Source organism: Lepus europaeus, chromosome 18 (assembly GCF_033115175.1).
Source record: "Lepus europaeus isolate LE1 chromosome 18, mLepTim1.pri, whole genome shotgun sequence".
In the NCBI taxonomy this organism is placed as follows: domain Eukaryota; kingdom Metazoa; phylum Chordata; class Mammalia; order Lagomorpha; family Leporidae; genus Lepus; species Lepus europaeus.
The window spans coordinates 76,288,162-76,315,767 of NC_084844.1; the positions used below are offsets into that span (position 1 = coordinate 76,288,162).

General features: G+C 45.0%; 1 long non-coding RNA gene and 2 pseudogenes across 2 annotated transcripts; all 3 read right to left on the reverse strand.

Moving 5' to 3' along the window:
* Window positions 1-27,606, reverse strand: part of LOC133747049 (adenomatous polyposis coli protein 2-like) — an 834,579-nt pseudogene that overhangs the window by 624,429 nt on the left and 182,544 nt on the right.
* LOC133747340 (uncharacterized) lies at window positions 1,501-5,252 on the reverse strand. 2 transcript variants are annotated; one of them, XR_009864313.1, is made up of 3 exons: window positions 5,156-5,252; window positions 3,621-3,691; window positions 1,501-3,021 (listed from the first exon to the last, which is right to left on the reverse strand). It is a non-coding gene; the product is annotated as an uncharacterized LOC133747340 (long non-coding RNA). The 2 variants fall into 2 exon arrangements; XR_009864312.1 differs by having other exon boundaries at window positions 5,139-5,252.
* On the reverse strand, window positions 11,313-13,276 carry LOC133776809 (protein-L-isoaspartate O-methyltransferase domain-containing protein 1-like; annotated as a pseudogene).

Sequence of the window (27,606 nt, forward strand, 5' to 3'; positions counted from 1 at the left end):
CCCTGGCTGTGGTCCCCCTGGCTGTGGTCATCTCTGGCTGTGGCCCATGGGTGTGGTCCCTGGCTGTGGCCCCCCGGCTGTGGTCATCAATGGCTGTGGTCATCAATGGCTGTGGTTCTCCCAGCTGTGGCCCCCTTGGTGTGGTCCCCTTGGCTGTGGCCCCCCTAGCTGTGGTTCTCCTTGGCTGTGGCCCCCAGATGTGGCCCCTGGCTATGGTCATCCCTCACTGTGGCCCCTCGATAAGGTCCTCCTGGCTGTGTGGCCCCTGACCATGGTCCCCCTAGCTGTGGCCTCTGGATGTGGCCCCCCTGGTTATTGCCCCTGGCCATGGTCCCCCTAGTTATGGCCCCCAGCTGTAGTCCCCCTGGCTGTGGCCCCTGGCTGTGGTCCCCCTGGCTGTGGTCCCTGGTGTGTGCAGCTTGCATCTCCCTGCATAGAAGTAGGCTGTGACATTTGTCCTGAGCCTGCAGGGAGACCCCCACTGCTTGGTCCTGCCAAGCGGCCTGGGGGTCCAGCTGCTGCTTATTTTTTCCCCAAGATTTATTTATTTATTTGAAAGGCAGAGTTACAGCACGAGACGGCAGGAGAAACAGAGGTCTCTCGCCTGCTGGTTCACTCTCCAGATGGCCACAACAGCCCAGGCTGGGCCAGACCAGAGCCAGGAGCAGGGGCTCCATCCGGGTCTCCCACATGGGCAGGAGGGTCCTAAGCACTTTGGCCATCTTCTGCTGGTTTCCCACACCATGAGTGAGGAGCTGGGCTGGAAGTAGAGCAGCTGGACTTAAGCCAGTGCTCAGATGGGATGCAGGCATCACAGGCGGCGACTTCACCCACCACGTCACAGCGCTGGCCCTGAGCCCAGCATCTCATAGCTGCCGGAGGTCCGTGGAGGTCAGGTGTGCTGAGGCCACCCAGAGGGCCAGCAAGTGGCCGGGACAGGATCCGAACCCTTTCCTTCCGCCCTACACACAGGCCCCATTGGAAAATTTCTGTTTTTTTGAATAACAGTTACTAGTTAGTTTAAAAAAGCTATAATGGCAGCAGAAAAATAATTTTCATCTTCTAAAGCAAATTTTACTAATAATTCTGTGGCTATTTTAATATGACACTGCTACATTTTTCTAGGTTTTGTCTATTAACATTAATAAGAAAATATACACCAGCTCTGTGCTTCTATGAATTCTACTTTAACCCAAGTGCTAAATTCACAGTTAAGTTATTACATTATAAGAGCTACTGCCTACTGGGTAGAAAAATATTAATTTCACACTTTACATACTATAATACTATTTAACAGCAGTGTTGGCCTGCCAACTATTAAAAGCCTACTTTTACATAGTATACTGTATTACCTGAACTTTTTATCTTGCCTTTTTATTACAACACCAAATTAATATGCTAACATTACAACAGTGACAAGCATTGATTAAAAATATGTAGTGAACAACAATAGTATTTATTGTGCAAAGTTACCTTAGGAATTTTTCAAAACATAATCATAATTCAGTAATACTAATTTATTTTAATCTTCAAATATTCATAGAAAAAATAAACTAAAAAATATCATTCTTCTTCACAATACAACATTTCTCTTTATATTGTGTGTTATTTATTATAATTAAACTACAAATGAAACTATAAGCTAGAATTCACCAGTGAAATTTATACACATGTGAAGACATTTTTCTGCCTCTGAAATCCATACTCTCCCTCCATGTTGACTTGGTGATTGTTTATATTTACCCTAATAGTATTTCCATCATATATTTTACATATATTATCATATTAACATTCCTCAGTCACATGCGAAATCATTAATTAATTAATTTAACTATCTTTTACATTCATGCTTTTGCTTGCTGTGATCGGCTGTGACAGGTTCAGAGAGGGGAATCTCTCTATTATTTAAGATGTCAAAGTCTAGCTTTATATTACCCTTTAGCACTAAAGGTAGGATTTGGAGAACTACAGCATTTATAAAGTAGGACGGGCAGGGCACAGTGAAAAACCACAACAGTATAGGCGCTTCACTGCTGTAAGGCTGCCCTTCCAGAATTCCACAGGCACATAAAGGCTTTCATAGTGTTTGTGACACTTGAACGACTATTTACACTGATTCCAAGTGGTAGAAAATAAAGATGTCAAGTATTTCAGTTATCATCTCATTTCTGGAATTCATAAACAAATTGTAACAATGTTCCCATTTACCACCTTCTGAAGTGCTTCCTGTATACAAGGCACCATTCTACACATAAAGCCAGCCTGGGATCTGAGGAAACAAATGACACAGCCCGGGAAGGGAGATGGAATATGGATACAAATAAGAACACAAACTACCCAAATTCTCCATGTTTACTATAGAAAATGATAGAGTTTAATACTGAAATGAGTTTCAAGGTACACAGTGATTCTCACATATATCTTATAGAGCTGTTAGACAAGCAGCAGAACTAATGCACCCTAAGGACAATGAACTCAAAGTATTTCTTCCAAAATATACATGGTCCTCTACAATGGTAAAATGTACTAACATTGAATCCGCACTTTCTTTTCCTAAAAGAAAAAAGTCAAGATCTTATACAACTTGGTTCAGTATAGAAATTCTCAAATACTGAAAATACTTTATACTTTGTTCTTCCTGGGTTTTCTGTTAATAAACATTTGCTGTTTATTATGTTATCATAAATGCATCACATGACCAGCACTGCGGCTCACTAGGCTAATCCTCCACCTGTGGTGCTGGCACACCAGGTTCTAGTCCTGGTAGGGGTGCTGGATTCTGTCCGGGTTGTTTCTCTTCCAGTTCAGGTCTCTGCTGTGGCCTGGCAGTGCAGTGGAGGATGGCCCAAGTGCTTGGGCCTTGCACCCCCATGGGAGACCAGGAGGAAGCACCTGGCTCCTGGCTTCGGATCAGCGCAACATGTGGCTGCAACGCGCTGGCCGTAGCGGCCACTTGCGGGTTGTACCAATGGAAAGAGAAGACCTTTCTCTCTGTCTCTATCTCTCACTGTGTAACTCTGCCTGCCAATAAATAAATAAATAAATAAATAAATAAATAAATAAACATGCATTATAAATGTTATAATAAACATAAAGAAAAATACAAGTTGTGAAGTGAATGGTAACAAAAAAATAAATAAAATACATATTTCTTTACTACTGATTCCTTTCAAATAAATACTGTTTGAGCTGTAACTGCCCTGTTTGCTAAGAGCCCTAAAAGGGCATTAACAAACAGCACTTAATTCAATCACATTTACATGTTAACCTTTCGAAGGTACTCTGAGAGAAGTCTTTAGTACTGTAAAAGATACATGGAAAAACAAAGGGCAGATTATAATGAAGGTTAATACTACATGTACATTTGTTGTAATCAGTGTACTATAGGATAGGCGAGCAACAGATATCTGATGTAAGCTCATTTACAAGCATTTGGGATATTACAGTTTCTGTTACTCATTATTTCTGCAGATAATCACATATCAGAGTAATATTTATATATTATCACATTTTAAAAGCACAAGTCATAATTCCTTGCTATTCTAAGATTAGAATCCTCTAAGATATTGGATCTTATACATTATCCTGTAATATTCTATATCTCTGTATTTACTACCTACCTACAAGAACTAAAAGTCTCTTCAGAGTCCAAAGCAGAACTTGGTTCTTCTTCCATTTTTATTGGAATCTCCTGGAAAAAATTTAATAAACACACTAAAATGATGGAGATTGCAAAGCAACATTTCAGTTAAGAAACAGCTTTGTAACAGTTCTATGCAGTATATATATATACCCTTGCCCCTTCCCTAAATTATCTTCTGTACTTCTTTTAGGAAAAATACTCATCTTGAAGCCACACTATAAACCAACAGCACCCCTAATTTGCATAATAATGCTATCGATGTAATTACTAAGAAGAATAAATGAAGTACAGTACAGGTTTTTTTCCTTACAATTTTTACATTTCAACTTCATCTGTAGAATAAAAATACTTTTACTAAGGAAACTGAAAATGCTAATCAATGCCAATATTATATATATAATATATGTTAAATATAAATATAAGTTCTCAAAACGTATATTTCAAAGTTTAGTTATGGAACAATAGTTCCCCATGATTAAAAAGATCATTTGTTCTTCAAAAAAATCACAAAACTGACAGAAAATCCTAAAATGCATAAACCATTTAGTTATACGCTAGCATATGCATAAAAGGGAGTTTTCTGTTGGTGACCAAGTCTCCATGCTAACAACCGGGGCAGCCAAAGACAAACTAAGGAGAGAACAGATTCGAACCCCGACACCCCAGCACGAGAGATTTTGTGGGTGCCCCAGCGGTGTCCTAAGGGCTGCCGAATCCCACGCCCGCGCTTGGGCCCCTGCCACCCACGTGGGAGACCCAGATGGAGTCCAGACTCCTGCCATTGGCCTGGCCCAGCGCTGGCTGTGTGGCTGTTTGGGAAGTGAACCAGCAGATGAAGGATGGATCAATCTCTCTCTCTCTGTCTGTAACTGTGCCTCTCAAATAAATCAATCTTAAAAAAAATAAAAACAGGGGAGACCTCAGCAGTGCCGATCTTGCAGGGAACGTGAGCCGGCTGCACAGGGCACCCCGCCCCCACAGCACCCCGCCCTACCACGGCTCCCTCAAAAGCTCGGCTGAGTAACCACGCCAACGAGCGGGTCTTGCAACTCGAGGCATTTTCTGGGGAGACGCCCAGTCTGAGGGCTGCTGGTACTGACGGGGAGGGACAGGCGTCACGGACAGCCGGGAGACCGGGCCCTGGTGGGGTGGGGGGGACAGAGCCGTGAGACTGGCAGGGTGGAAGAGGGCGCTCAGTGTAGCACCACCTCTAGGGGACAGGGAGGGCCAGGTCCGGATGGGTAGGGAAGCTGGAAGTCTCGCAAGAGTATGAGCTGGGCCACAGGGGCGCCTCCTGGCAGGGCATCCCGCTGCCCAGCGGAGGCCTGGCGACCAGGATGCCGCACCCGTCCTGTGAGCTGGCCCCGCTGCCCGGCCCAGGCGCGACGCCAACAGATGCTGCGGGGCTGGAGGCGGAGGACCCTGAGCCGGTAGCGGCCCGCGCGGTCCGCACCAGCTTCCACAGCCGCCACCATCACCCACCCCCGCCGCTCACCGCTCTTGGGGCCTTACGGATGCACTGTCCCACCGCCGTGCTGAACGGATTCCCCAGGAGGAACTCCATCTTGCACGGAAAGCCCGGCGGCGGCGGCGGCGGCGGCGGCGGCGGCGGAGGACGGGGCGTCCAGTCTGCCCGCCCGGGGCTCCGCCATCCCCAGCCCCGGTCCTGACCTGACTGACGCTCGCCCCCGCCCTACCCTCAGGTCGCTGAAGTCCCCGTCAGGCGCAGCGGCTCCTCCTCTGGCCCGCCTCCGAAAGAGAGGCTTTGCGTGTTGATTCGTCCATATATCAGTCAAGCTAACGAATCCTTAGTATTATTGGATAAAGGACGAGTCAATCACTCAAACCAGGCAAGGAATGGCGGTGCATCCACGAATATCCCCGCCCACAGAAAGTGCTGATTGGGTAAACGTTTGTTTTCTCTAAGTCTGGTTGGTGTGGTAGGATTTCCTCGCCCGGAGAACTGATCATGTGACGTGTCAACTTTCACCCAGAATGTCTACCTCTTAACTTCCCCTTAGCGACCGCGAGGCCGCGCTTGGTTCCTTGGCAACAGGGGGACGCTGTTGCTGTACCGACGGAGCCCGGAAGTTGGCGCCTGAGACAAGAGGAGACCCGGGGCGGACAGCGGGGAGAGAGGTCGGTCCACTAGTGTGCTCCCCAGATAACCTCAAAAGCCCAGGTTTCCGGCGTGGGCGGTGGGGCCACGAGCACTTGAGCCGGCACCCGCCCCCTCCCAGGTGTGCATTGTTAGCAGGAAGCGGGAGCCTGGAGCTCCCGGGGCTCGAACCCCAGCACCCCAGCATGAGATGTGGGTGCCCCAGCGGTGTCCTAAGGGCTGCTGAATCCCACGCCCACGCCTGGGCCCCTGCCACCCACGTGGGAGACCCGGATGGAGTCCAGACTCCTGGCTTTGGCCTGGCCCAGCGCTGGCTGTTGTGGCCATTTGGGAAGGGAACCAGTAGAAGAAGGATCGATTGATCGATTGCTCTCTCTCTCTCGGTCTGTAACTGTGCCTCTCAAATAAATCAATCTTGAATAAAAACAGGGGAGACCTCAGCAGTGCCTGTCATGCAGGGAACATGAGCCGGCTGCACAACTCCATAGAGCCACGCGTGATGGACGACGAGATGCTGCAGCTGGCCGTGAGCGAGCAGGGGCCCCGCGAGGAGGCCTGGCAGCTGGCCAAGCAGGAGGGCATCCTCTTCAAAGAAGGGCACCCCGTCCCCACAGCGCCCCGCCACCCTCCAGCCCCCCGCCCCACCACGACAGCTCGCTCCCAGATTTACCTCCGGATGCAGCGCCAACGCGGCCTTCAGACAGCGCCCATGACTGTGGCCAGGGTGAGCGGCCAGGCCGGCCTCCCGCAGTAGGCAGCTGAGGGAGGATCCTGACGTGGACAGGAGGGTGGCCCGGGAGTGCTGCCGGGGTCATGGGGAGGGAAGCTTGTTGATTGGTCAGAGCAAGGTCAGAGGTTATGACCCCGGTGCTGTCACCACCAGGGCACCACACCCTTTTGGATGGCTTCTCTGCACCTACTCCAGAGCATTGCTAGCTATGACCGGAAGTTGAATTGCTGGGGTTAATGTAAAGCCTACGTTCATTCACTGACCTCAGCTGATTCTTTGCGTTACTGATGCAACAATGTTCTCTACATTTAGCGGCCTTTTTTTTTTTTTCACCTGTGTTTGTGTTATGGGCATAAAGTAAAAAAGAATAATTTCTCAAATAACAAAATTTTGGGTAAACTCAATTTTCTTTGAGCATAACAGCATCAACATGCACAATTTTTGATGATATACTGTCTATTCCGCTGATAAAGCCCAACCAACTCTCAGCAGCTAAGCCACCATCAACATTTCCTCTACTCCTTGATGGTAAGGATCACCTGGGTTGTGCCTGACTTCCTGTGTTGTTTTAATTATATTGATAGAGCACTCAGGCTTATAAAATAATTCAGAAATGCACTGGGAAAGTTACAGCAATTTTATTCCAGACAAAAGTAAACAAATCATTTTTCAAACTGCTTTCAGATTCAATTCCTGCACAAAAATACAAAACAGCAGTTTTTCCTTCTGGTATATTGGGTGTTCTTTTTAAAATTATTTGATCATTTGGGGCTGGCACCATGGCTCTCTTGGTTAATCCTCTGCCTGCGGCGCCGGCATCCCATTTAGGTGCCGGTTCTGGTCCCGGTTGCACCTCCTCCAGTCCAGCTCTCTGCTGTGGCCGGGGAAGGCAGTGGAGGATGGCCCAGGTGCTTGGGCCCCTGCACCCGCATGGGAGACCAGGAGGAAGCACCTGGCTCCTGGCTTCCGATCGGTGCAGCGCCGGCCATAGCGGCCATTTGGGGAGTGAACCAATGGAAGGAACACCTTTCTCTCTCTCTCTCTCTCTCTCTCTCTCTCTCTCTCTCTCTCTCTCTGTCTCTCTCTCTCTCTCACAGTCTATAACTCTACTTGGAAAGTAAATAAAATTTCTAAAAAATTATTTGTTCATTTTTTTATTTCTACCGCTACTTTAAAGTCAATGATAACATCACAACTGTAAAATGAATGCACTTAAAAACATGAAAGATACATTTCCATGACAAAAAGTATTCAATTACCATGAAAAATCTGTACACTCTAACAAGGATGAGAGAATGAAAGACATTATGAAAAAGTTATTCTTCAAATCTATGCCTAGCAAAACGCTCTCCTAAATAGTAAAGCCATTTTTAAGAACATGTACTTTTACATATCTGGACACCAGCTCCAATAAAATTAGGGGGAGAAGGGTGAGAAAAGATGGCTAAATCTCCCCAGGATTTCTTTTTATTTATGGAAAAGTTTATTTACAGAGGCCCTCCCTCTGTCATTCCAAAAGTTCCCTTTCAAACTGGACGTCTTCTTTTTTTAATAAAGCTTTTATTTAATAAATTTAATTTCATAGGTACAGCTTTTGGAATATAGCAGTTCTTTCCCTCAAATTGGCCCTTCCACCTCCACTCTCATCCCACCTTCTACTCCCTCTCCCATCCCATTCTTAAGACACATTTTTAATTGTTTTATGCAGAAGATCAACTCTATACTAAGTAAATATTTCAACAGTTTGCACCCACCCAGCCACCCACACACAACATATAAAGTACCATCTGAAGACAAGTTTTACTGTTAATTCTCATAGCACAACTCATTAAAGACAGAGGTCCTACATGGGGAGCAAATGCACAGTGACTCCTGTTTTGATTTAACAACTGACACTCTCATTTATCATGTCAGTGATCACCCGAGGCTCTTGTCACAGGCTTCCATGGCTATGGAAAGCCTTTTGAGTCCACAAACTCTGACATTATTTTGACAGGGCCTTAATCAAAGTGGAAGTTCTCTCCTCCCTTCCGAGAAAGGTACCTCCTTCTTTGAGGGTCCCTTCTTTCCAATCTCCCCAGGATTTCCAGATAAAAACATGTTCACAGCTACACTTTTAAAACAAGCACTTGATTCCAAATCAAATGACCATTTCCAACAGATGACAATGATATGAAGCTGTTTCCTAGACAGAAATACTATGAAGCATTTCTTAGCAGCAGCTTAACAATCATATAGGTAAAATGCAGTGGTACCCCCCAGCCTACTCCCAGCCACTGGGAGCAGTACTTTCCCTGATACTGTCCTTCACATCGCTAAAACATCCTCAATTATATGGAGTGATGTCATGCTTGCATTATTTGAACTGCTTGTTTTCAGATGTGTAGTGTTGTTAGAGCTGAGATTTTTTAATCAATATTTGTAACTTATTAGAGAAATAAAAATCTATTTACTATGCAATGCTTGGATTTCCTTAAGCAAATCTGAATAATGATTATAATAATGCTGATGGTGGGGATACCGTCACATTTTTCCCTTTGAAAATATGTAATCCATATTAACATTAAGTGGCAGGTTACAGTGTATACTTTATTATCAAGGCATGACTGTTTACATGCCTTCCTAGGGAAACAAAGTCATAATGACATTTCCTGCCAGTTTTATCACTGATAAGCTATAACAAAATTCACATAATGAGTACATTAAGTACATGATATTAAGCAAAAAGATAAAACCATTATAATTTTGCTAAAAAACACATTAAAAATGAGTGGTTAGATGAGCATGTTGTAGATCCCAAAGTTTATACTGTGATTCTGAACTGGCTTTTGAAAATGGAAGTTGTCTACATACAAGTTCTGTGATTATTTCTTATACTAGAAAGATCCAAATCAAATGCTGTAAGCTCCGCACCCCCCTTTTGTAAAAGATAAATATTCAGATAAACTGGAAGTCCCATTTACTGAAGTGCATCTGCTACCCACACCTGCTGTAGCCCTGAAACTCAGAGCTTTCCAGGAAAGTGGCAGTCACACGTGCTTATTTCACTCGCTCACTCACTGTCTATGCTAAGAGTCACACACAACACTGGAGCTCTTAAACCAAATACTTTATACAGTGAACCACAGAAAAAACAATCCTTAATAGACCTTGAAATCTTGAGAGAGTCAAGATGATCTCATTAAATTTAAATACTAAAAATGTAAAGGGTCCATACAAACTAAGAGTTGTAGTAAATGTATGAAGGACCCTAATCCCCGCTGGGCCCTTTAGATTGCGACCCCAGACTCAAAAATCCTCAGACCAGACGATGCAAATGCAAGAGGCGGCTTTATTTCAGGAGCGCTCACGGACGCCGTCTCCAGACCCAACTCAACGGGAGGCAGGAGAGAGGCGTGCGTAGTAGTGTCTGGGGGGCGCTTATATACCTGGGAGATAGCAGAAGCGGGGATACAGAAGCAGAAAAAAGCGTGGTTACAGGGTTTGGATAAGACAATGGGGTGGGGGCATGCAGAAAATACCTTGCATACTTTTGCCATCTGCCGGGACCCACAGATAAGGGGTGGTTGGGTGCTTCCCATGCCTTTATCTGGCGCCGTTATCTCAAACCACAGCTGCCTGCCCTTGACTCATGGTTTCGGCCCAATTTCCAGGGACTGTTTTACTAGAGTTCCCTAAGATAGTGCTGGGGTAGTTAAAATGGCGTGACCATTGTCAGGGTTGTTCACTTCCTAGTTTTTTAGCAGGTAAATTTTCAGAAGTCCTTCATGTATACTTTCTAATATTCACTTGCTGTGCTATTAAAAATCTCTCTGAGAGAAGCAGATATCCCCTCCCACCCCTTCACAGGTCTTTGGTCAACTTATTCAAAAGTAAAAGTTGCAGGACTGTAAAATTTCATGAAATTTGTGTTTTATTTAAAAGCTAAATTACTTATTATGTTGCATTATTATTGCACTCATATATTGCCTGGAATATGTCTCCAGCAACTCAGAAATAGTGATTGCAACAAAAGTAAGGTAAGTAGGTCAGGGCCAGTGATGTAGTGCAGTGGGTTAATGCCCTGGGCTGAAGTGCCAACACCCCACATGGGTGCCAGTTCAAGACCCGGCTGCTCCACTTATGATCCAGCTCTCTGCTACAGCCTGGGAAAGCAGTAGAAGATGGCCCAAGATCTTGGGCCCCTGCACCCATGTGGGAAACCCAGAAGAAGCTTCTGGCTCCTGGTTTTGGATCAGCACAGCTCTGGCCAATGCGACCAATTGGGGAGTGAACCATCGGATGGAAGACCTCTCTCTCTCTCTCTCTCTCTCTGCCTCTCCTCTCTCTGTGTAACTCTGAATTTCAAATAAATAAATAAATAAATAAATAAATAAATCTTTTTAAAAAAGGTAAATAGGTCTACAAAGCATTTTATTTCTTTATAAGGGACTTTCATAGAGGACATAAAATAACTGCAATTCAAATCAAATTTATATGCTTAACAATGGTTTAAACCTTATATAAAATTATATCTAACATTTACCCCTATAAATCTGTAAGGAGTCAGAAAACAATTTATAGGACACAATGTCTTGACTGGTTGCATTCCACTTTCAAATCACTCTGAGACAAAACAGCATTTTCCCAAGAGTTAAAGAAAAATAGATTTTATAAAAGGGATCCTTTTAAATGACTGAATACATCATTTCTGTTACTGACAGAAACAGGTTATACTTTTCCCCCACCACTCTGATGAAAGGAATAATTCTTTCAACTAAAAAATGCTACATATTCAACACTACAGGAATTATCAGTAGGCATTCTTTCTTCTTAATCTGTTATTTGTCTCTAAAATATGTCAAGTAATCTTTTAAAGACTCAGGGAGGGGCAGCTTCATGATTTTCTCAGTAAATTCTGAGGAGCCCCTTCTGGCTTCATGGTTTTGCTGTGGTCTTTCTCCTCCTCTTATTTGTGATCCTCACTGTCTAGAGGCTGAGGAATAAGCTGATTACCCCCAAAGACCTACGTGTTAATTCTGTTTCATTCTCTTTTCATTTTGGGTGGAGCCTTTTGGGGAATCCCTTTGGCCTGCGTCTCATCATTTATGAAATTTCTAAGTGCAGTGAATGTAAATACAGGACAAGTCCCGCAGGTTCCTCAGAGCACAGGGTGGGGGGGGAGTCCCACAGAATCAGGTTTGCTGTAATCATTCTTTCTTGCCTGCACAAGTGGAGCAAATGAAACAGCAAGGGTATTTTTACTTTTCCAAGTGTTTTGTTCAGTTTGCATAATCTATGTTAACTGATCTTCTACAGGAATGACTAGTAGGCCTCCCATGTTCAGTAAAATTTTCATGTAGCTTTCATGGTCTTTCTGGACCTCAGCAACACAAGAATTTGATCATACTGATAAATGTCAGATGCTCTCTGGAGGCAATTACCAACCACAAACGCAGGATCACACAACTCAAATTTATCAAAGCTATCACTAAGTTTGATGAAGCTCTCCTGTTTTCCCCTGGCATACTCCACCACATCTGAATGAAGCTCAATCCCATGATTTCTTGGAAAGGCAGAATGGTAGAGAAGGGGAGAGGAGAGGAGAGGAGAGGAGAGGAGAGGAGAGGAGAGGAGAGGGAAGGAGGAGGATGAGAAGGAGGGGGGGAGGGGGAGAGGAGGAGGAGAAGGCTGAAAAGAAGAAGAGAGAAAGGAGGAGAATGAGAATGAGAGTGAGAATGAGAATGAGAATGAGAATGAGAATGAGAATGAGAATGAGAATGAGGATGAGGATGAATCTTCTTTTCAGTTTCATTCCCCAAATACCCTCATAGCTTCAGCTGGGCCAAGCCAAAGCCAGGAGGCAGAAACTCCAGCCAGGTCTCCTAGGTATGTGGCAGGAACCCATCTAGTTGACCCAATATCTGCTTCCTCACAAGTGAATTATCAGGAAGGTGGATTGGTGTGTGCATTCTAAGTGTCAGCTAACCTAAAGTGCTACAACAGTCACCCTAAGATAACAATTACTCTGTGGATAAATATTAATGTTAAAATGAGCCAGGCATTACTAGCAGGAATTGAACATGGATAATTAACAGGCAAGTGTTAGTATGCCCCCTCATAGGTATTTGTTTAATTATATCTTTTCTTAATTTCTCTAGCTTTCTGACTGCCATCTATTCATTAATCTAAAGGGAACATTTTAAGAAATGTCTTTAAAATTGCTTTCTCTACACTTTCATTTATTGTAGAAAAAGAAAAAAAAACAAAAGTAAATTTATACTGAAGTAAAAATGACACTGCTGTTTTGGTTTAGATGAATTATAATCAATAGTATCTTCTAATAGAACAGAGAAGAGGAACAAACATCATTTTAGACTAAAAATTATAGTCTGCAAGATATCTATATGACTTGGTAAATATTTCTCAAAGTTATACTCCTGAAGTAATGTTAGGATTGGGCTGAGGTGAGGGGCGTCAGACACTGGGAAGTCTTTTCCTTAATACCAGAGAAACTTCATGCATCATTTGTTGGAGACTGAAGTACCATAAGTTACAACCTGGGTAAGAGATAAGGAGGGTGATTGATAATAATGATGCTTACTAAATAAAATAAAAAAAATTATTTCTACTAAGAATAAACCTGATTGAGTATAACAGATAATTGAATTCATGGGCTTATCTAAATCATTTTCTTTGTAACAATCTCACCAAACTATATGATCTGGGGCTAATATGGTAGTTCAGAGTGTAAGCAGTGACATGATCCTGACAATGTGTCATATTCTCCATATTCTTACCTCATCGATACATAATAGCTGCTGTATTACCAACACACTATCTGTGTTTCAGGAAGGAATAAGGAAAATGATTTTGCAGCTAAAGCTTCCTCTTTATAATGAGCATTTCAAAAAAGTTATCTCAATGACTTGCACTTTCATCTTATTTTTTCAAGAGAATACATCACAAAAGATATTTTTGTTCATGTATTGTGAACTACAGTAAGAGTTATTAATCAGGACATGCTAACAGATTTTACATGTCATGTTGATACACATGAAAAAATAGAGCAAAATGATCAAAATTGTTAACTGGTCTTTATTTAAAAATAAAATTAAAAAGGCAAAAATGAATTGAAAATGATAATCAGGCCTGTGGCGTGGCTCACTTGGTTAATCCTCCACCTGTGGTGCCGGCATCCCATGTGGGCATCGGGTTCTATTCCCATGTGGGCATTGGGTTCTATTCCCGGCTGCCCTTCGTGCAGTCCAGCTCTCTGCTGGAGCCTGGGAGGGCAGTGGAGGATGGCCCAAGTGCTTGGGTTCCTGCACCCACATGGGAGACCAGGAGGAAGCACCTGGCACCTGACTTTGGATCAGCACAGCGCTGGCTGTAGCGGCCATTTGGGGAGTGAACCAACGGAAGGAAGACCTTTCTCTCTGTCTCTCTCTCACTGTCTATTACTCTACCAGTCCAAAAAAAATAATGAAAATGATAATCAGATATTAATACATTTGAAGGTATAGCATGGAAAATTAAAATTAAAATCATAGAGCCAAAAAATCTGATTATGGATGGAAAATAAATGTATTTGAGAACAGACAAACTGAAATAAATCAGATAAAAATAGACATTGAAAATAAAAATATCATCTTATAGTGTGCATACTTTTAGGTAAAAATAATTTTCCTATATTCAGATATGGTGAATATGGGAGGTTGACAAAGAGTGTGGTGTGATGGGGTTGATAAGATGTTCTAATTTTAATCTGATGATTTACAAACATTTTTATCTATTTTTGTAAGACATCAATGTAGTGGAAAACAAACTTCCTTGATGTTCAGTTATACATGTATTGACCCTTAAATGCAGTGTGTGATATCACTTCAATCTCCACTCTTTCAGAGACATTCTACCCATCAAACAAATGAGTCTACACCTCACGTCTGTTTCAGAGCAAAAAATAGAATAATAAAATTACTGGTCTCCATTTTGTTATTGTATCCAACTGATATATATTGATTATAATTCTATAAAAGTGCTTTTGTAAACTTTTCAAATGTCACATGGTGCTACATTTAACTACCATACTTATTGTTTGAAACATGCATTTCCTCTATGTTTATTTTATCTTTCTATTATTCCTGTTCTTGGAGGGAGAGGTCACTGCCTGGTCCCTTCCAAGGATGGAGGGGGAGCAAAATGTCATCATGGCTATAGGGACTGTAGCAGCCATGCTGATGGACGGAAACACGGGCCTAATATTAGTGTGAGGAAAGAGGATGGGGCATCTTCTGATAGATGTTGATGTTTCTGTGCCTACCCCCAAGTGACTCTCAACCTTCCCTGAATACTCATCAGGGCCACTCCTCACCACCGAGCCTCTGAGTCTGAGGTGAGAAGGGGTTGCTGGCTGAGCCCACCTGGCTGGGTTTCTCAGAGGATCTGTCAACTGACACTGGTTCATTTCCAAAAATAAATAATTTACTGAAAAGCAGCTTGCCAAACCCATGGTGATGCAGGACATGACTAACTCACAGCCAGGATCATATTCAGTGAGGGAAAGCTAGAAGCATTTCTACTAAGGTCTGGAACCAGACAAGGATGCCCACTCTCACCATTGCTATTCAACAGCATTCTAGATGTTTTTGTCAGAGCCATTAAGCGAGAAAAAGAAATCAATGTGATACAAATTGGAAGAGAGAAAGTCGAATTATCCCTGTTTACAGATGACATGTTCTCATATATAAAGGGAAACCACAAGATGTCACTAAGAGACTGCTGAAACTCACAGCTGGTGCTGTGGCATAGCAGGTAAAGCCACCGCCTGCAGTGCTGGCATCCCATATGGGTGCCGGTTCTAGTGCCATCTGCTCCACTTCTGATCCAGGTCTCTGCTATTGCCTGAGAAAGCAGCAGAAGATGACCCAAGTTCTTGGGCCCCTGCACTCATGTGGGAGATCTGAAAGAATCTCCTGGCTCCTGGTTTCAGATTGGTGCAGCTCCAGCTGTTGCAGCCATCTGGGGAGTGAACTATCAGATGGAAGACCTCTCTCTCTCTCTCTCTGCCTCTCCTTCTCTCTGTGTGTACTCTGACTTTAAAGTAAATAAATAAATCTTAAAAAAAAAGAGACTGCTGAAACTCTTAAGAGAGTTTGGTAAAGTTGCAGGATATGAAATCAACACACAAATATCAATACCCTTTGTATACACAGAAAAATGTCATGGCAGAGAAAGAACATGTAAGATCAGTATCATTCACAATAGCTACAAAATATTTCAATACCTTGGAATAAATTTAACCAAGGATGTCAAAGTTCTCTACAATGAAAATTACAATATATTAGAGCGAGAAATCAAAGAAGACACAAAACATGGAAGAACCTTCCACACTTGTAGATTGGAAGAATTAACAATAAAATCTCCATACTATCTATAGCAATTTACATATTCAAAGTTATCCTAAAAACAAACAAGCAAAAAAAAACCACCCCAAAGTGGTCCAAATCAAAGTACCAATAACATTCTTCTCAAATCTACAGGAAACAATGCTAAAATTCATATGGAAGTACAAGAGACCACAGATAGCTAGAGCAATTGTAAATAAGAAAAAAAGCCAGAGGTAACACAATACCAGACTTCAAGTTATCTTATGTGCAAAACAAAACTGGTACAGGCACAAAAATAGACATATAACCAAGGGAACAGAATAGAAACCCCAGAAATCAATCCACACCTCTGTAGCCAACTAATCTTTGACAAAGGAACTAAAATTGATCCTTGAAGAAAGGCCAGTGTCTCTCTCTCTCTCTCTCTCTCTCTTAAAATTATTTATTAAGTCAGCATTACATACAAGAGAAGGAGAGGCAGAGAGAGAGAGAGAGAGAGAGAGAGAGAGAGAGGTCTTCTATCTGCTGGTTTACTCCCCAATTGGCTGCAATGGCCAGAGCAGCTCCAATCTGAAGGTAGGAGCCAGGAGTTTCCTCCAGGTCTCCCACAAGGGTGCAGGGGCCCAAAGACTTGGGCCATCCTCCACTGCTCTCCCAGGCCATAGCAGAGAGCTGGATCAGAAGTGGAACAGCTGGGATATGAACTGGTGCCCTTATGGGATGCTGGCACTGCAGCTGTTAGCTTTACCTGCTACACAGGCATTGGCTTTACCCGCTACACCACAGTGCCAGCCCCCAGGCCGGTCTCTTCAACGAAGTGTTACAAGATGATTGAATCTCCACATGAAGAAGTATGAAACAAGACCCCTATCTTATACATTATAAAAAATCAACTCAAATGGATCAGGGATCTAAATCTATGATCTGATACTAGCAAATGACTAGGGGACATTGCAGAAATTTTGGCATAGGCAAAGACTTCTTCGAAAAGACCCAGAAGCACAGGCAATAAAAGCAAAAATAGACAAATAGGATTACATCAAGCTAAGAATATTCTGTACTGCAAAGGAAACACAGCAAAGTGAAGAAGCAACTGATAGAACAGGAGAAAATATTTGCAAACTATGCAACTGATTAAGAGATTAATATCCAGAATCTATAAAGAGTTCAAGAAACTCATCAAAAGAAAATGAACAACCCGGTTTAGAAATGGGTAAAGGCCTTGATTAGGCATTTTTCAAAGGATGAAATTCAAATGGCCAACAGATACCTGAAAAATACCAAGGATAACTAGCCATCAATGAAATGAGAACAAAAAACCACAATTAAAATAGCTATTATACTAAAATCAATAAGCAATAAATGTCAGTGAGGATGTCAGGGAAAAGGTGGGGATGTAAACTGGTGCAGCCAATGTGGAAGACAATATGAAGATACCTCAGAAATCTGAAAATAAACCTACCGTATGACCTAGCCATCACACTTCTGGGAATTTACCCAAACAAAACAAAATGAAATCAGCATATGAGAGAGTTTAACTGTACCCCTATGTTTACTGCAGCCCAATTTGCAGTAGCTAAGATACAGAATCAACCCAGATGCCCATCAACCAATGTTTAGATAAAGAAAATGTGGTACATATACACTATGGAATGTTTTCCATGGTACATGGTAACTAACAGAGTACAAAAATGTAATGTATATGAGTGAAATGGACATTTTGTGGTTTGATTATTGTTTACAGCTCTTGTCTCTACCTTTGAAGAACAGTGTTTTGTTTGTTTCTCCTTCTTACTGCTTGTTACATGTTACTTGTTACTACTTGTGTTAGTGGGGGGTTAAGCTTATTATTATAAAATAAACTGAAAGTAAGTCATTATAAAAGTTAAAAGAAAGAGTAAGAAAGGAATGATAAGAGAGGGTAGAGTAGGAAGTATCACAATGCACCTAAATCTGCATATGTGAAATACGTGAAATTTACTCAACTTTTATAAATTTAAAAATTATTTTAGGCCAGCGCCATGGCTTAACAGGCTAATCCTCCGCTTTGCAGCGCCAGCACACCGAGTTCTAGTCCCGGTTGGGGTGCCGGATTCTATCCCGGTTGCCCCTCTTCCAGGCCAGCTCTCTGCTATGGCCCGGGAAGGCAGTGGAGGATGTCCCAAGTGCTTGGGCCCTGCACCCGCATGGGAGACCAGGAGAAGCACTTGGCTCCTGGCTTCGGATCGGCACAATGAGCTGGCTGCAGCGGCCATTGGAGGGTGAACCAACGGCAAAAAGGAAGACCTTTCTCTCTGTCTCTCTCTCACTATCCACTCTGCCTGTCAAAAAAATAAAAAAATAAAATAAAATAAAATAAATTAAAAAATTATTTTAAAAACCCAAAGTACTGAGTTTTTTAAAAAAAAATGTTAAAACTATCATTCCTTCATGTGTCACTTTCCTACCAGCAATGTTGGTTATTTTTTCAGCCCTAACTTCCCCCAAATAACTTCAAGTCATATAAGATCAGAAGCCATTTCTCCCTTTCATATCTTACATTATCCCTCACTCCATCCCACACAAATGGTGGTATTTCAATATATATGGTCACTAATACATTCTACAAAGTAAAATAAATGTGTTCCTAAAACTTATTGAGATTTTCATGTATGCTTTATTTTAAGCACTTTAGAAAGATTAACTGTTTTATTTCTCACATTTATCCTAGGAATAGTAGCTTTTAATGCCTCCATTTTACACACAAGAAAACTGAGATTCATTAAGTAACATAAGGAACGAGTAAATGACAGAGGCAGAATGAAAACCCAGGTGGTTGAGTCTAGGGCTCTGAACGGGCCTATTTACTGAACTCTAACTGTGTGGCCAAGTTCCTACAACATGAATTCTGATCTGGAAGAATTCAGAGGAGCAGTGAAGAGGAGGCAGACATTGAAGGGGAAACACCTGCAGCCACAAACCTGGACCATGTCTTCTGTGACAAGGACAGTAACTCCCACACTTCCAGAAGAAAGACCCTGATCCCAGAACCCTGACAGAAGAGGCAAAGCAGCTTCAGAGAGCAGTGATGAGGAGTTGGAGGAGTTGTCTTTGAACCAGGTGATTAAACCCCTCTGATTTTGCTGACCCTAGTCATAATCCAACTGGTCCAGATGCTAACCCTGTGCAACCATAAGCTGGGAGCTTCCCGAGGAATGCCTGGGCCTCAGAGTGCATGGCCAGGGGCTTCCCAAAGAGTATGAGTGGAGGCATGATCCTGACAGTGCAGACCTTGGCTCCTGCCCTCAAAAACCAGTGCAGTACCCACTGCCCACCAAGACAGTCCCTGGGGCAGCACCAACAAGGAGTCTAGCTGAGTATCAGAGGCAAGAAATAGGAGGCAACAGCCATGCAGGTGACAAACAGGCAAGCAGGAGTCCATTTTCCTTCCTTCAGACCAAGCTACCCTGAATATCCTTGTCCAGAAATGAAGTGAGCCCCAGCCACCTATGGCCAGACTTCAAGGGGGGTGATGGTGCTGTGGGAAAAGTCCCTGTGATGAAACTCCAGAGTGACCCTGTCCAGGACACAGTGACCAAAAAGCTTGGTAAAGCCAAGGGCCAGCAGACCAGAGTCCCTCCCTCAAGGAACCCCAAAACCAAAGACCTGGAGCTCAGACAATAGTGAGAAGAGCAGAAACAGTTCTTCAGGGAGGGAAGATGGCCAACTCAGCTCCCAGCTTGGGTTCAAACCCTACTGGGAGGGAGTGAATTACAGAGAATAACCATAGGCTTACCCTGGCCTGTTCTCTGCTGTAAAAGGCCACTCCCAGGTCAGACATCAACCTTCTAGTTCCCTCGACTCTGAACACCAGATTCCCTAGAAGTCAAGCAGCAGGTACAGTCCCAGCAAGCAACAGGGATCATGTTTCCCAATGCAAGTAGAAAAGAGGCCGCATGAAGCACCACAGCTCAGAAGCCCAAGAAGTGGGTCATGGACCTCCAAACCGCAATCCTTCTAATCAATACTTCCCACCACCTCCTGGGAAAACCTAGTCCATGAGTAAAACCAGATGCAGGCCTTGGTGGGGAAGGTCCTGATGGAGTTGCTGAAGCAGGAAAGAAAAAGGCCATGGACATCACCAAGATCAGCAAGAATGATTGCAGTAGCTGCAAAGCAGGAGATGTTGGGGTCCTATTGGCAATGAAGGCCCCCAGGAGCAAGCAGAAGCAGAAGCTGATGGCTGGGGGAAGGTGGAGATGGTACTGGTTCCCAAGAAAATGCCTCTAGGATTCCAAGGGGAAATAAAAAAGCAGAGCAAGTGGTAATGACAAAGAAAAAATGAAACTCCAGAGTGCCTGGGAGTGCCTGACTCCCACAGATCCGAGAACAAGACATAAGGGGATTTGGGGATGGTGAAGATTAAGGGTGGAGGTCAAAGCAACCAGAAAACAAGGAGAAGCAATCTAAGAAGGAAAGACAAAGGACAGGACCAAATGGAAAAGAAGAAAGCGAAAAAGAAAACCCTCATCCAAAATCCCCAAGACATCATCCAGGAGAATAAGGAGATGGCAGACAAGTAGGTGTTGTGAGGGGCCTGTGGCACAGGTGCATAATCAAGTGGGGAGCATCCTCATGTCTATGGGCTGCAACTACATTTTTAACTCCAGTCTCTCATAGCAAAGTCTGGCCAGACTCAGGGGCTGGATGCTGGACAAGCTAGTGTGCCTTAAGGGAGGCTGGTCCAATATGGAAGTGTGTCCTGATCCCTTGACCTTACCCTACTTCTCCTAACACAGAATGTTTTGTACAGATGCGCTCAGTGTGTGTGTGTGTGTGTGTGTGTATGTGTGTGTGTAGTTGTCAAAGCCAACGTGCCCAAAGACCTCAGGACTTCCCATTACCCTGTTCTACTTTGTCTCTGACAGGTCCTCAGGATTTCTCCTTGGTTTCAGTTTTACCATTGTGGTTTTTTTAAAGAATTTGGAAAAATCACTGAAAGAAAAAAATCATTCGATACATTTGTCTAACTGAACATTAGAGCTCAACAGCACAGCACATTGTAAAGAATCACTTGCTTGACCTCACAATTTTTGGCTGATAATGGGGAGCTATGACTTACTACCACCACCCAGAATTGCAAGAGAGTATCATAACAAAGATTATGGGCTATGGAAAAATCAAAATTAAAACTGTGTGAATATGGCTTCCATTGAATATGTATTAAATCTGTTCTGTGAATCAGGCACAGGAATGGAAACACAGGTAGCCCATATGCACGTGCAAGAGGAAACACTGGGAGGCCTACAGGGTCTGCACACTCAGGGTTTGGAAAGAGAAGAGGAAATCAATGGGCTGGGATAAATACGGAAATTATAGCCTTAAGTGACTATATTAGAATAAAGCACTAAAAATCAATCATCACAATTCCCTTTTAACAACTAAAAAGAAAAAAAATGAAAGTACATAAAATAAAGACAAGCAAAAAGATAACAGGAGATATGAAATGCTTTTTTTCGGTATTCTTTATACTCAGAAGATTAACCCTACAGTAAGTAAAGAGTTCAACAAATAGTATGAGGAGAAAAAAATTCCTCAACTACAGACACAAGGGCTGTAAACAATCATCAAAGCTCAAGATGTCAATTTCACTCCTATGGATTACATTTTAGATGCTCTGTTAGTTATGACAGATCAGGGAAAACATGGTATTTGTCTTTGGAGACTGGCTTATTTCACTAAGGATAATAGTTTCTAGTTGCATCCATGTTGTTGCAAAAGACAGGATTTCATTTTTTTTTAACCACTGAGTAGTATTCCATAGTGTATATATGCCATAATGTTAAATGCTTATTAAAAAGTACCACAAACATGGATATACTTTTTAATGTTAACAAAATTAATAAACCATGAGTAAAAGTAATTAAGGAAACACAGGGAAAAGTAACACTAATGTCCAGTTTCAGGTATTAAAACAAGTCTTTACAGAGACTATAGCCTAGTCAAGATGCTAAAAAAATTTTTTTGTAAAACTCTGGAGTCACACCATGTTCTAGTCCTGGTCAGGGTGCCGGATTCTGTCCTGGTTGCCCCTCTTCCAGGCCAGCTCTCTGCTGTGGCCAGGGAGTGCAATGGAGGATGGCCCAAATGCTTAGGCCCTGTACCCCAAGGGAGACCAGGAGAAGCACCTGGCTCCTGCCATTGGATCAGCGCGGTGCGCTGGCCGCAGCGTGCCAGCCACGGCGGCCATTGGAGGGTGAACCAATGGCAAAGGAAGACTTTTCTCTCTGTCTCTCTCTGTCTCTCACTGTCCACTCTGCCTGTCAAAAAAAAAAAAAAAAAAAAAACAAAACCAAAACTCAGGAGTAGAAATTTGACCAGAGATAATAATCTACTACACTTTGGAAATCAAATTCCCACAGAACAAATATAAATTTTTCAAATCCAATATAACAAATATAAAATAGGAAAACTCCAAATTAAGCTAAGCAAGTTGAATCACAATTTGAAGATTATAAACCAATAAAAAGTTACAGAAACAAAATTTAAGTTATAGAAATACAAAATATTCCACACATTTAAGAAAAAAAAGACACACTTATATTTCCCAGGCATGCCAAGGTAGAAATAAGCACAGAATATTTTCACATTTTTTAGAAAGCCAGCATTACATTTATTATGGTGCAAATTGATCAGAACTTAAAATATGAATTAAGTATAAGCCTGTCGTTTTTTTTTTTTTTTTTTAGTGAATATAAATTTCCAAAGTACAGCTCATGGATTACAAAGGCTTTCCCCACACACAACTTCCCCCCCACCCACAACCCTCCCCCCTCCCACTCACTCTCCCCTTCCATTCCCATCAAGATTCATTTTCAATTCTCTTTATATATAGAAAATCAGCTTAGTATATATATAGATTTCAACAGTTTGCCCTCACATAGCAACACAAAGTGAAAAAATACTGTTGGAGTACTAGTTATAGCATTAAATAACAGTATACATCACATTAATGACCGAGATTCTGCAAGATTTTTTTTTTAAAAAAGATTGATTATTTTTCTATGTAATTTCCAATTTAAAACCAAGGTTTTTTTTTTTTTCATTTTCAATTATCTTTATATACAGAAGATCGCTTCAGTATATACTAAGCAAAGATTTCATCAGTTTGCACCCACACATAACCACAAAGTGTAAAAATACTGTTTCAGTACTGGCTATATCATTACTTCACCTTTGACAACCTATTGAGGACAGGTCCCACATGGGACACAAGTACACAGTGACTCCTGATGTTGATTTAGCAATTTAATACTCTTGTTTATGGCATCAGTAATCTCCCTAGGCTCTAGCCATGAGTTGCCGAGGCTATGGAAGCCTTTAGGGTTTGCCAACTTCGATACTATTCCGACAGGGCCATAGTCAAAGTGGAAGTTCTCTCCTCCCTTCAGAGAAAGTTACCTCCTACTTTGATGGCCCCATTCTTTCCACTGGGATCACACTCACTGAGATCCTTCATTTAGGTCTTCTTCTTCTTCTTCATCTTTTTTTTTTTTTCCCCAGCATGTCTTGTAAGCCTGTCTTTTAAAAACACATGCATATCTCCTTAGTAGTTTTATAATAAATGAAATACATATGAAAATAAAATCAATAACAAGTGAGATAGAAGAAAAATGCAAGAGGTGGTAACATTTTGAATAAGCCATGTCGATTGTCCAGGTAGTTGAAAAATTCAAGAAAATCACATGACCATTTAGATTGAATGTTGAAAAGCATTTAAAAAAATCAGCATGTAATTTTTTAAAAAAAAACTTACTTTTCTTTAGTAAAAATAAACTGTGGCTTCCTTACCCTGATCAAGGTAGTTTAAAATGATTCTACAACAAACAACACAATTAATATGGGATCATTGACAGATTTTTCCCTTTAGAAACCTAGACCAGCTGACTCCACTGTCTCCAACTTCATCTTTTTTATTCCATCCGCATTTATTCCAAATAGAATTAATATATTTATACTGGAAAGTCTGGCATATGAAATTCACACATGTACTTGTCTTCCTTAGCATAGAGTTAGGGAACCTAAGAATCCTCAATTCCAGGCTGTGGTACATTTCTTTCTTTTTTTTTGTCTCCAGCTTCTTACTGGAGGAGTGGTCGGGGGAGGGAGAAAAAGAACAAAAGGAAAAAAGTAAGGTGTAAAGATCAATTTCTAAGCAATAAAATGTCAGTATATTGGAGATCTTTATTTAGAGAGAATCCATAACATCTAAAAACAAAAACTAATAAATGAATTGAACGAGATTTCAGGAAAGATCAATATTTTTTTTTTTTTTGACAGGCAGAGTGGACAGTGAGAGAGAGAGACAGAGAGAAAGGTCTTCCTTTGCCGTTGGTTCACCCTCCAATGGCCGCCGCGGTAGCGCGCTGCGGCCGGCGCACCGCGCTGTTCCGATGGCAGGAGCCAGGTGCTTCTCCTGGTCTCCCATGGGGTGCAGAGCCCAAGCACTTGGGCCATCCTCCACTGCACTCCCTGGCCACAGCAGAGAGCTGGCCTGGAAGAGGGGCAACCGGGACAGGATCGGTGCCCCGACCGGGACTAGAACCCGGTGTGCCGGCGCCGCAAGGCGGAGGATTAGCCTGTTGAGCCACGGCGCCGGCCAAGATCAATATTTTTTAAATCCACTAGATCACCAAGCACCGGCAAGAAAGAAATCGAAGACATTAAAGGTCAGTAGGCAGAGTGGAAAACATATATTGACAGGAGAAAAAAAAGGATTCAATTATGTGATGCCTTTAAGCATTCTTCAAATCAATATTAAAACATGATACAAATGGCCCAACAGAAAAAATGAGCAGAAATACAAAGCGAAAGCCCCTAAGCCAAGAAGCAGAATTTTAACTCACCTGAAGCAGGTGACCGCAAGCTGCAGCCAGGATCCGCCTGCGAGAAGCACGGGGTGACCCCGGGGCAACCCTAGCAGGTGGCAGGTGCACCGTGGGGAGAGGAGCCCAGGAGGAGGGCAGGAAGCCGCTTCCCACCTCTCCTGATTCACACTAAGCACAGACCGTTTAGGGAGGCACGCCTTGGAAGATGCTGATTGGCTGAGTCTTTTGTGACACTGTGTGCGCCCCCGTCCAATCAGGCATGCTGATGTCATCACGTGGGATCTTGACGTCACAGTGGTCTTAGAGTTCCTCCACGGAGTGAGGTCCTAGGAGAGGACTGCACTGCTGCAAAGCTAAAGAGCCAAGTGGGGGGTCTGCGCTCTCCACCTTCACAAGCTGGGGGTCGCCGGGTACCTAGGAGCTGAGGACCGTGACATGGTGAGTGTGTGGGCCCGGAGGCCCGACAGGGGGGAAGCAGAACCGGTGGAAGCCGCCTGGAACCCCTGACCCCCTCCCTGGCACCCGGGACCCACGACGCCCGGCCATACCAGGACACCCGGGACCCACGACGCCCGGCCATACCAGGACACCCGGGACCCACGACGCCCAGCCTCTTCCCTGGAACCCGGGAACATCGATGCCCGGTCCCTCCCTGGCACCGGAGAACCCGGACCCGTTCCCTGGTACCCATGACCCCCGACATCCGGCCCCCTCCATGGCACCCCGGATCCCCAGAGCCCAGCCCCTTCCCAGATGCCCATCCCCTTTCCTAGCACCCATGACCCCAGACGCCCAGCCCCTCCCTGGCACCCGAGACCCCCGACTCCTTCCCTGGAACCTGTGACCCCCGACGCCCCGCCCCTCCCTGACACTCTGGACCCCAGACACCCAGCCCCCTCCCTGTTACCTGGGACCTCCAACCCCCTCCCTGGCACCCATGACCCCAGACACCCGGCCTCTTCCCAGCGTCCAAGATAACCTGGCTCCCAAGACCCCGAAGCCCGGCCTCTTCCCTGGCAACCAGGACCCTGACGCCCAGACCCTCCCTGGCACCCAGGACCCTGACTCCCAGCCCCTCCCTTGCACCCGGGACACCCGATGTCTGGCCCCTCCCTTTCACTTGGGACCCATGACGCCTGGCCTCCATCCTTGCACCCAGGACCTTGACGCCCGGCCCTTTCCCTGGCACACAGGACCCTCGACGCCCGGCCCCTCCCTCTCTCAAGACCCTAGATGCCCAGCCCCTCCCTGGCACCCAGGACCCCCGACACCCGGACTCTTCTGGCACCCTGGACCCCAGATGCCCAGCCCCTTCCCTGGTACCCGGGACCCAAATCGCCTGGCTCCCTATTGGGCCCCGGGATCCCTGACGCGTGGACCGCTCTTTGAAGCTCCTGACCCCTGAAGCATGGCCGTCCCTGGCACCCAGACCCCTGACGCCCGACCCCTCCCTGGCACCCGGGACACCCAACAACCTCCCTGGCACCTGTGGCCCCGAAGCCAGGCCCCTCCCTGTCTCTCAGGACCCCAGATGCCCAGCCCCTCCCTGGCAACCGAGATGCCTGACCACTTCCCTGTCACTGGGATCCCTGACGCCTGGCCCCTCTCTGGCACCCAAACCTCAATGCCCAACACCTCCCTGGCACCTGGGACACCTAACAACCTTCTGGCACCTGGGACCCTCGACGCCTGGCCGAACCAGGACACCCGGAACCCACGACACTCAGCCTTTTCCCTGGCACCCAGGACCATCGATGCCCGGTCCCTCCCTGGGACCTGACAACCCCGACCCATTCCCTGGTACCTGTGACCCCCGACGTCTGGCCCCCTCCCTGGCACCTCGGATCCCCAGAGCCCGGCACCTCCCTGGCACCTGGGACCCCTGATGCCCGGCCCCTCCCTGGCACCTGAGACACCCCACCCCCTCCCTGGCACCCTGGACCCCTGATCCCCAGCCCCTCACTGGCACCCGGGACCCAAATCACCGGCTCACTCCTGAGCCCAGGGATCCCTGGCGCCTGGACCTCTCCTTGACCCATGAACCCTTACGTCCAGCCACCTCCATGGAACCCATGACACCTGACGCCCGGCCCTCCCTGGCACGCAGACCCCTGAAGTCCGAGCCCTCCCTGGCATCTGGGACCCTCAACTCTCTCGCTGGCACCCGTGATTCCCGACTCCAGGCCCCTCCCTGTCTCAGGACCCTAGACGCCTGTCCCTCCCTGGCACACAAGACACCTAATGACCGACCCCTCCTTGGCACCCGTGAACCCCGATGCCCGGCCCCTACCTGTCAGTGGGACCGAAGATGCCCAGCCCCTTTCTGATACCCCAGACCCCTGATGCCTGGCCCCTTCCCTGGTACCTGGGACCCCTGATGCCGGTCCCCTTTCCAGGTATCCGGGACCCCCATCGCCCAGCTCCTTCTGGGCCATGGGACACCTGAAAACTTTGCTGACACCCATTACCTGCAATGTCCGGCCCCCTCCCTGGCACCCGTGACCCCTGACACCTGCCCCCCTCATTGACACCCCGGAACCCTGATGCCTGGCCTCCCCCCAGGCACACTGGAACCCCAACACCCAGCCCCTTCCCTGGTACCTGGGACCCCCATTGCCTGGCTCCCTATTGGGGCCCCAGGATCCCTGATGCGTGGACCCCTCCTTGAAACCCGAGACCCCCGAAGCCTAGCCATCCCTGGCACCCGGACCCCTGATGCCCAACACCTCCCTGGCACCCGGGATACCCAACCCCATCCCTGACACCAGTGACCCAGGATGTCCAACCCCCCCCCCCCGTCTCTCAGGACCCCAGATGCCCAGCCCCCTCCCTGGAACCCAGAACATTGACTCCCAGCCTCCTCCCTGGTACCCCGGATC